Source organism: Triticum aestivum, chromosome 7A (genome assembly GCF_018294505.1).
Source record: "Triticum aestivum cultivar Chinese Spring chromosome 7A, IWGSC CS RefSeq v2.1, whole genome shotgun sequence".
In the NCBI taxonomy this organism is placed as follows: Eukaryota; Viridiplantae; Streptophyta; class Magnoliopsida; order Poales; family Poaceae; genus Triticum; species Triticum aestivum.
Genome location: NC_057812.1, coordinates 52,593,669 through 52,604,921, shown reverse-complemented (window position 1 = coordinate 52,604,921; position 11,253 = coordinate 52,593,669).

The window sequence follows — 11,253 nt, the reverse complement described above, 5'->3', positions numbered from 1 at the left end:
CGGGAAGGAGAGGCGGGATCCTCCTCGGCAAGATGGGGGGCACAAGAAGAATCGAACCAGCGACATGTTGTGCTATAGTAGCATGAGCAAAACGATTCGGCCACTTAGGCGGATGCGATACCATCCATCTTTTTCCTTTTATTATTGTTTCTTCTTTCGTCTTTTCTGTTTTCTTTTCTATTTCTTTTCTTCTTCTTTATATGATGATATTTTTTCAAAATTCATGAACTCTTTTCAAATCGATGACATTTATTCATTTTTTCATGAACTTTTTTCGAATTTGATGCAATTTAAAAAAAAGTTTATTGGATTTTGTTGGGGAACGCAGTAATTTTAAAAAAAATTCTACGCACACGCAAGATCAGGGTGATGCATAGTAACGAGAGGGGAGAGTGTGTCCATGTACCCTCGTAGACCGAAAGCGGAAGCGTTAGCACAACGCGGTTTGTGTAGTCGTACGTCTTCACGATCCAACCGATCAAGTACCGAACGCACGACACCTCCGAGTTCTGCACACGTTCAATTCGATGACGTCCCTCGAACTCCGATCCAGCCGAGTGTTGAGGGAGAGTTTCGTCAGCACAATGGCGTGATGATGATGTTGATGTTCTACTGACGCAGGGCTTCGCCTAAGCACCGTACAGTATTATCGAGGTGGACTATGGTGGAAGGGGGCACCGCACACAACTAAAAGATCAAACAGATCAATTGTTGTGTCTATGGGGTGTCCCCTGGCCACGTATATAAAGGAGTGGAGGAGGGGAGGGGACGGCCCTCTCTATGGCGCGCCCTAGGGGAGTCTTACTCCCACTGGGAGTAGGATTCCCCCTTTCCTAGTAGAATTAGGAGCCCTTCCAAGTAGTAGGAGTAGGAGGGAAGGAAAGGGAAGGGAAAAGGAGAAGGAAGGAAGGGGGCGCCCCCCCCCCCCCTCCCTAGTCTAGTTCGGACCAGCCCAAGGGGAGGGGTGCGACCACCGTTTGAGGTCTTTCTCTCCTTTCCCGTATGGCCCATTAAGGCCCAATACGAATTCCCGTAACTCCTCGGTACTTCCGAAAATACCCGAATCACTCGGAACCTTTCCGATGTCCAAATATAGTCATCCAATATATCGATCTTTACGTCTCGACCATTTCGAGACTCCTCGTCATGTCCCTGATCTCATCCGGCACTCCGAACTCCTTCAGTACACCAAAACACATAAACTCATAATATAACCGTTATCAAACTTTAAGCGTGCGGACCCTACGGGTTCGAGAACTATGTAGACATGACCGAGACAGGTCTCCGGTCAATAACCAATAGCGGAAACGGGATGCTCATATTGACTCCTACATATTCTACGAAGATCTTTATCGGTCAAACCGCATAACAACATACGTTGTTCCCTTTGTCATCGGTATGTTACTTGCCCGAGATTCGATCGTCGGTATCTCAATACCTAGTAAAATCTCGTTACCGGCAAGTCTCTTTACTCGTTCTGTAATACATCATCCCGCAACTAACTCATTAGTTGCAATGCTTGCAAGGCTTATAGTGATGTGCATTACCGAGTGGGCCCTGAGATATATGTCCGACAATCGGAGTGACAAATCCTAATCTCGAAATACGCCAACCCAACAAGTACCTTCGGAGATAGCTGTAGAGCACCTTTATAATCACCCAGTTACGTTGTGACATTTGGTAGCAGACAAAGTGTTCCTCCGGTAAATGGGAGTTGCATAATCTCATAGTCATAGGAACATGTATAAGTCGTGAAGAAAGCAATAGCAACAAACTAAACGATCAAGTGCTAAGCTAACGAAATGGGTCAAGTCAATTACATCATTCTTCTAATGATGTGATCCCGTTAATCAAATGACAACTCATGTCTATGGTTAGGAAACATAACCATCTTTGATCAACGAGCTAGTCAAGTAGAGGCATACTAGTGACACTCTGTTAGTCTATGTATTCACACATGTATTATGTTTCCGGTTAATACAATTCTCGCATGAATAATAAACATTTATCATGATATAAGGAAATAAATAATAACTTTATTATTGCCTCTAGGGCATATTTTCTTCAGTCTCCCACTTGCACTAGAGTCAATAATCTAGTTCACATCGCCATGTGATTTAATATCAGTAGTTCACATCACCATGTGATTAACACTCATAGTTCACATCGACATGTGACAAACACCCAAAGGGTTTACTAGAGTCAACAATCTAGTTCACATCGCTATGTGATTAACACCCAAAGAGTACTAAGGTGTGATCATGTTTTGCTTGTGAGAGAAGTTTAGTCTACTGGTCTGCCACATTCAGATCCGTATGTATTTTGCAAATTTCTACGTCAACAATGCTCTGCACGGAGCTACTCTAGCTAATTGCTCCCACTTTTAAAATGTATCCAGATTGAAACTTAGAGTCATCTGGATCAGTGTCAAAATTTGCATTGACGTAACCCTTTACGGCGAACCTTTTGTCACCTCCATAATCGAGAAACATATCCTTATTCCACTAAGGATAATTTTGACCGCTGTCCAGTGCATAGCTGGCCAAATGGGCCGGTTTTTTCGGGCCGGCCCGTGAGCACGCCGGCACAGCCCGCCTTGGGACAGGCACGACACGGGCTAAATGGGCCGGGCCAGGCACGCGGCACGCCCTGGGCCGTGCCTGGGCCTAGAGGCTGGGCACGCGGGCCGGCATGGCACGGCCCGATTACGTTTATTTTTATTTTTTTATACATATATATATATAGCCCAACATGTAAAAATAGGCTAAAAAACGCTCAGTGCGTCAAATAACAGGCTAAAATTATGCAGCCCACCGTGCTAAACGGGCCAACGTGCCGGCCCGTTTACTAACTGGGCCGTGTCTGGGCTGCAGGCTGCAGCACGCGGGCCGGCACGGCACGGCCCGTATAATAATCGTGCCTTGGCGGGCCGGGCCGTGCCAGGCACGATTAGGATGGGCCGTGCCGTGCCGGGCCGGGCCGGCCCGTTTGGCCAGCTATAGTCCAGTGATCTACTCCTAGATCACTATTGTACTCCCTTGCCAAAAAAATAGTGTAGGGTATACAATAGATCTGGTACACAGCATGGCATACTTTATAGAACCTATGGCTGAGGCATAGGGAATGACTTTTTAGTCTCTTTCTATCTTCTGCCGTGGTCGGGCCACACCTTGTAACACAGGCAAGAACTCTTTCTTTGACTGTTCCATTTTGAACTACTTCAAAATCTTGTCAAGGTATGTACTCATTGAAAAAACTTATCAAGCGTCTTGATCTATCTCTATAGATCTTGATGCTAATATGTAAGCAGCTTTACCGAGGTCTTTCTTTGAAAAAACTCCTTTCAAACACTCCTTTATGCTTTGCAGAATAATTCTACATTATTTCCGATCAACAATATGTCATTTACATATACTTATCAGAAATGTTGTAGTGCTCCCACTCACTTTCTTGTAAATACAGGCTTCACCGCAAGTCTGTATAAAACTATATGCTTTGATCAACTTATCAAAGCGTATATTCCAACTCCGAGATGCTTGCACCAGTCCATAGATGGATCGCTGGAGCTTGCATATTTTGTTAGCACCTTTAAGATTGATAAAACCTTCTGGTTGCATCATATACAACTCTTCTTTAATAAATCCATTAAGGAATGCAGTTTTGTTTATCCATTTGCCAGATTTCATAAAATGTGGCAATTGCTAATATGATTCGGATAGACTTAAGCATAGATACGAGTGAGAAAATCTCATCATAGTCAACACCTTGGACTTTGTCAAAAACCTTTTTCGACAAGTCTAGCTTTGTAGATAGTAACACTACTATCAGCGTCCGTCTTGCTCTTGAAGATCCATTTATTTTCTATGGCTTGCCGATCAACGGGCAAGTCAACCAAAGTCCACACTTTGTTCTCATACATGGATCCCATCTCAGATTTCATGGCCTTAAGCCATTTCACGGAATCTGGGCTCATCATCGCTTCCTCATAGTTCGTAGGTTCGTCATGGTTAATTAACATGACCTCCAGAATAGGATTACCGTACCACTCTGGTGCGGATCTCACTCTGGTTGACCTACGAGGTTCGGTAGTAACTTGATCTGAAGTTACATGATCATCATCATTAGCTTCCTCACTAATTGGTGTAGGAGTCACAGAAACAGATTTCTGTGATGAACTACTTTCTAATAAGGGAGCAGGTACAGTTTCCTCATCAAGTTCTACTTTCCTACCACTCACTTCTTTCGAGAGAAACTCCTTCTCTAGAAAGGATCCATTCTCAGCAATGAATATCTTGCCTTCGGATCTGTGATAGAAGGTGTACCCAACATTTTCTTTTGGGTATCCTATGAAGATGCACTTCTCTGATTTGGGTTTGAGCTTATCAGGTTGAAACTTTTTCACATAAGCATTGCAACCTCAAACTTTAAAAAACGACAGCTTAGGTTTCTTGCCAAACCATAGTTCATATGGTGTCGTCTCAACGGATTTAGATGGTGCCCTATTTAATGTGAATGTAGCTGTCTCTAATGCATAACCCCAAAATGATAGTGGTAAATCGGTAAGAGACATCATAGATCGCACCATATCTAATAAAGTACAGTTACGATGTTCAGACACACCATTACACTGTGGTGTTCCAGGTGGCGTGAGTAGTGAAACTATTTCACATTGTTTTAACTGAAGGCCAAACTTGTAACTCAAATATTTTACTTCTGCGATCATATCGTAGAAACTTTTATTTTTGTTACGATGATTCTCCACTTCACTCTGAAATTCTTTGAACTTTTCAAATGTTTCAGACTTGTGTTTCATCAAGTAGATATACTCATATCTGCTCAAATCATCTGTGAAGATCAAAAAATAATGATACCTGCTGTGAGCCTCAATATTCATCGGACCACATACATCAGTATGTATGATTTCCAATAAATTTGTTGCTCGCTCCATTGTTTCGGAGAATGGAGTCTTAGTCATCTTGCCCATGAGGCATGGTTCACAAGCATCAACTGATTCATAATCAAGTGATTCCAAAAGCCCATCACCATGGATTTTCTTCATGCGCTTTACACCAATATGACCTAACCGGCAGTGCCACAAATAAGTTGGAGTATCATTATTAACTTTGCATCTTTTGGCTTTAATATTATAAAAATGTGTATCAGCACGATCGAGATCCAACAAACCATTTTCATTGGGTGTATGACCATAGAAGGTTGTTGGGGAACGTAGCAGAATTTTAAAATTTTCTACGCATCACCAAGATCAATCTATGGAGCCATCTAGCAGCGAGGGAGAGAGGAGTGCATCTACATACTGATGGGGTCATGTACCTAGGGTAGGGTCATGGACCTGATCTAAGTACCTTACCCAAGGACACCCTTAGAAGAGGTCGCCTTCCAGTCGACCAATGAAGGACTCACTCGACTGACTGAAGGACTCGACCACGAAGACTCACTCGACCACCAGGAGGTCAAGAGGCACTCTGCACTGCAACGGCCTGTAATTAAGTAGGCTTTATGATAGTAAAGACACTTTATGTGGGGCGTTATCAGTAACGCCCCAGACTTAACTCACCTTAAACCCTCTCCTACGTGGGCTGGCTGGGGTCCTGGCGCACTCTATATAAGCCACCCCCCTCCACAGGCAGAAGGGTTCGGCATCTTGTAACTCATATACTCATAATCCACTCGACCGCCTCCGGGCTCCGAGACATAGGGCTATTACTTCCTCCGAGAAGGTCCTGAACTCGTACATCCTTTGTGTTTACAACCTCTCCATAGCTAGGACCTTGCCTCTCCATACCTACCCCCCACTCTACTGTCAGGCTTAGAACCACGACAGTTGGCGCCCACCGTGGGGCAGGTGTTTTAGCGATTTTTGTGGAGAAGTTGCGATTCTTCCGAGTACTTTCATCATGGTGTCTGCTGGAGTTTTCGTCGGGGGTCAAGAGATCCGTCTCGGCACTCTCACCTTCATCGCCAACGACTCCGCGTGGCTCCAGGAGGCTCCACTCGACGTTGATGCGCTCCCCGTCCGCGGTGCGACGCATTTTCGCGCATGTGTCCGCGGCGTTCTGCTGCGGCAACCGTCGACCCAGTATCGGTCGGCTCCTCCATCGTCCACCCTCCCGGTCTCCCGCCGGCGCAAGCGCTCGGGCCGGTCGAGGCTTCAGCGATGGGTGAGGCACGCGGTGGCTCGCCAATCGGCCACCACCCAAGTTGCGACAATCGAGCCCGACGAATCCCTCTACGGCTTGTTCGATCTGTCGACTGGCTCCGTAGAGGCTGCATCCGAGTGCGGTAGCAGTGATCCAGCGGCGGAAATCTTGATGGTCGACGGGCCCCGCGGTCCCCCTGGCTTCGCCCGTGATGGTGGAGCAGGTGACGGAGACGACCCCGCACGAGGCTATGAAGAGTACCAGCCCGAGCCACTCGACTCTCTGCAAAGAGAGGAACTTCGCCGCAGGAACGTGGATGCCCTGCATACTCCCATCGCAGGAGAGACCCCCGAGGCTCGTGCCTTGGAGGAGGCACGTCTGGCCAATTTGGCCGAACGCACTCGACTGGAGAATCTTCAGCGAGCACTCGACAAGCGCGCGGCAACGAGTTCCCGACACCAATCGACGTCAACTCTTCCCGCCGACTTAGGTATATCGAACCCCAATCCAGAATTTAGCAGCTGCGACCCGTATAGCAGAGTCCATCCAGCCTTCGCAGTCGGAAGCTGGCAGAGGTTTGCTGCAGATCAGGGATCTGCTCCGGGCAGCAGGAGATCAGAATTCAGCCGTGTCTCAGTCGCGCAACAGAATTCACAGTCGACCCGTCACTGCGAATACGGTTCAGTCGGCTCACAGCCCCAGATCGCCTCCGCGGCGTGAGGAGCGTGAGAATTGGCGAGGCCAATATGGTGACCTACTCGACCGAGATGATAGGCGTCGAGTGCCCCATTCCCCTCCGAGGGGTGGGTCCTACGCTCCTCGGCAGCAAGATGACAGGCGTCAGTACAGTACAGGGCGAAGGGTTCCAGTCGACCCCAGAGAACCAGGCTTCGACGCGCGATCCATTATCATGCAAGGTTTGGTCGACCGGAACAGAGCCCATCGAGGCGGACTCGACAGAGATGTACCCACAAGCAGTCGAGTGCATGTTTCTGGTCCTGAATGTTTCAGCAGAGCTATCAGAGCCGCAGTTATCCCTCCCAATTTCAGGTTGGCAATAGGAGTCAGCAAGTTCACTGGTGAGTCTAAGCCTGAAACTTGGCTTGAAGACTACCGAGTGGTAGTTCAGATTGGTGGTGGGAACGACGAGGTGGCCATGAAGCATTTGCCCCTCATGCTGGAAGGTTCTGCCAGGGCATGGTTGACTCAGTTACCTCCTAGCAGCATTTACACGTGGGAAGATCTGTCCCGAGTGTTCGTCAGGACGTTTGAAGGAACTTGCAAGCAACCAGCTGGATTGACAGAGTTGCAAGTCTGCGTGCAGAAAGCTAATGAGACTCTCAGAGAGTATATTCAGAGGTGGATTACTTTGCACCACACTGTGGAGAATGTGTCTGATCATCAAGCAGTTTGCGCCTTCAAAGATGGCGTCAAGAACAGAGAACTGAGTTTGAAGTTTGGTCGAACCGGTGACATGACCTTGAGTCGGATGATGGAGATTGCTACCAAGTACGCCAACGGCGAAGAAGAAGACCGACTCCGAAGCGGCAAGCATAAGCCGAGTCAGTCGGAAAAAGGTTACACCAGTCGGAAACAGAAGCGAAAGGCTGAACCGGCAGCTCCTGGAGAGGCTCTGGCCGTGACTCAGGGAAAGTTTAAGGGGAAACCAAAAGGATCCTGGAACCCCAAGAAGGTAAAGGATAAAGAAGGGAACGACGTAATGGATATGCCATGTCACATTCACACGAAGAAAGACGAAGAGGGGAATATCATCTACCCAAAGCACACCACTCGCCAATGTCGACTCCTGATCCAGCAGTTTCAGGGAAAACAGTCTAAGGACAAGGAGAAGGAGCCGGACAAGGCCGAAGACAAGGAGGACAGTGAGGAAGGATATCCGCATATCAACTCCACTCTGATGATCTTTGCAGATGTGGAAAGCAGGAGTCGACTGAAAGTGATTAATCGAGAGGTAAACATGGTTGCCCCAGCAAAAGCAAATTATCTGAAATGGTCTCAAACACCCATCACATTCGACCAATCTGATCACCCGACTCATATTGCCACCCCTGGGAGGCAAGCTTTGGTGGTTGATGCAGTTGTCGAAGGCACTCGACTGACAAAGGTGCTGATGGATGGTGGAAGCGGGCTGAATTTGTTGTATGCAGACACACTGAAAGGAATGGGCATTCCGATGTCCCGACTGAGCACTAGTAACATGAGCTTTCATGGAGTTATTCCAGGGAAGAAAGCCGAGTCACTCGGCCAAATAGCCCTGGACGTGGTGTTTGGTGATTCGAAACATTTTCGCAAAGAAAAGTTGACGTTTGAGGTCGTGGATTTTCAGAGTGCATATCATGCCATTTTGGGGAGACCAGCTTACGCACGGTTCATGGCTCGACCATGTTACGTGTACCTCAAATTGAAGATGCCCGGCCCCAAAGGAGTGATCACTGTCACCGGTGATAGGAAAAAGGCAGAAGAGTGCTTTCAGAAGGGCTCCAAGATTGCCGATTCCCAGGTGACAGCGGTCGAGTTCGAGGAATACAAGCAAAACGCAGATCCGAGTGACTTGCTGCGATAAAAAAAACCCGCCATAGAGTCTGCATTCCAGTCGTCCGGTGAGACGAAGCCTGTTCACATTCACCCGACCGACCCCGATGCAGCTCCGACCCGCATCTCCACAACACTCGACCCAAAATAGGAAGAAGCGCTCATCCAGTTCCTCCGTGAGAACTGGGACATTTTTGCATGGAAGCCCGCTGACATGCCAGGTGTTCCCAGGGGACTGGCTGAGCATCGCCTAAGAGTCGACTCATCTGCAAAACCAGTCAAAGAGCATCTTCGGCGGTCCGCCGTCCAGAAGAGAAAAGCCATTGGTGAAGAAGTGGCTCGACTGTTGGCGGCAGGATTTATCCGAGAGATATACCACTCCGAGTGGCTCGCTAATGTCGTCATGGTTCCTAAGAAGGACAAGTCGCTCCGAATGTGCATTGATTTCAAGCACATCAACCGGGCCTGCCCGAAAGATCATTTTCCTCTCCCTCGCATAGATCAAATTGTTGACTCGACCGCGGGATGCGAGAGGCTGTCTTTTCTAGATGCCTACTCCGGGTGCCACCAGATCCGTCTGTACGGACCCGACGAGGTAAAAACAGCTTTCATCACTCCATTCGGGTGCTTCTGTTATATCACCATGCCATTCGGTCTCAAGAACACCGGAGCCACATTTATGCGAATGATTCAGAAGTGTCTACTCACTCAGATCAGTCGGAATGTGGAAGCTTATATGGATGATATTGTTGTCAAGTCACGAAAAGGTTCCGACCTGCTCGCTGATCTCGCCGAAACATTTGCCAACCTCAGAAGATATGATATCAAGCTCAATCCATCAAAGTGCACATTTGGAGTTCCTGGTGGCAAGTTACTCGGTTTTCTCGTTTCCGAACGGGGAATCGATGCTAACCCAGAGAAGATTGGCACTATTCTCTGAATGAAACGCCCTGTGCGAGTGCACGATGTCCAGAAGCTTACTGGATGCTTGGCCGCATTAAGTTGATTCATCTCACGACTCGGTGAAAAGGCATTGCCTCTTTACCGACTGATGAAGAAGGCGGACAAGTTCGAGTGGACTCCAGAAGCTGATGCAGCGTTTGACGAGCTAAAAGCTCTGCTCTCCATCCAGCCGGTGCTTGCTGCTCCAATCAGCAAAGAACCTCTGTTGCTCTATATCGCAGCCACAGGACAAGTCGTCAGTACTGTGCTTACGGTCGAGCGGGAAGAAGAAGGAAAAGCTCTCAAAGTTCAGCGCCCAGTGTATTATTTGTCTGAAGTCTTGACTCCATCCAAGCAGAGATATCCTCATTATCAGAAGCTTGTGTATGGAATATACATGACCACAAAGAAGGTTGCTCATTATTTTTCTGATCATTCCATCACAGTCGTCAGCGACGCTCCACTATCAGAGATTTTGCACAACAGAGATGCAACTGGTCGAGTGGCCAAATGGGCGATTGAACTTCTTCCCCTTGATATCAAGTTTGAGGCAAAGAAAGCCATTAAGTCCCAGGCAATAGCAGATTTCCTCGCCGAGTGGATTGAACAACAGCAGCCGACTGAAGTTCACTCGGAGCATTGGACCATGTTCTTTGATGGCTCTAAGATGTTGAATGGTTCCGGTGCTGGGGTTGTCCTGGTTTCCCCCAGAGGAGATAAGCTCAGATATGTGCTCCAGATTCACTTTGATTCCTCCAACAATGAGGCAGAATATGAGGCCCTCTTATATGGGTTGCGCATGGCCATTTCACTCGGCGTCCGTCGCCTGATGGTCTATGGCGACTCGGATTTAGTGGTCAACCAGGTGATGAAAGAGTGGGACGTGAGAAGCCCAGCCATGACTGGATACTGCAGTGCAGTGAGAAAGCTGGAAAAGAAGTTCGAGGGGTTGGAGCTCCATCATATACCCCGACTGAAAAATCAAGCGGCTGATGATCTAGCAAAGATAGGTTCCAAGAGAGAAGCCATTCCGAGTGGTGTGTTCTTGGAGCATATACACACTCCGTCAGTCAAAGAAGATCCTTTCACCGAAGAAACTCCACAGCCCAAGAGTGCCACAGATCCGACTGAAGTTGAAGTCCCAGCGGTGGTCGACTTGATCATGGAGGTTTTGGTGATCATTCCCGACTGGACAGTTCCGTATGTCGCATATATCCTGAGAAAAGAGCTTCCGGAGGATGAGGAAGAGGCTCGACAGATCGTCCGTCGGTCTAAGGCCTTTACCGTAATCAAAGGACAATTGTACAGAGAAAGCGCGACTGGAGTTGGTCAGAAGTGCATAACACCAGAAAAAGGTCGACTCATCCTCAATGATATTCACTCGGGGACCTGTGGTCATCATGCGTCCTCTCGGACCATTGTGGCCAAAGCATACCGAGCCGGATTTTACTGGCCAAAGGCGAATGAGATGGCAAAAGAGATAGTGGATAAGTGCGAGGGATGTCAGTTCTACTCGAATATGTCGCACAAGCCTGCGTCGGCTCTGAAGACCATCCCACTCGTCTGGCCTTTCGCAGTCTGGGGATTGGACATGGTCGGT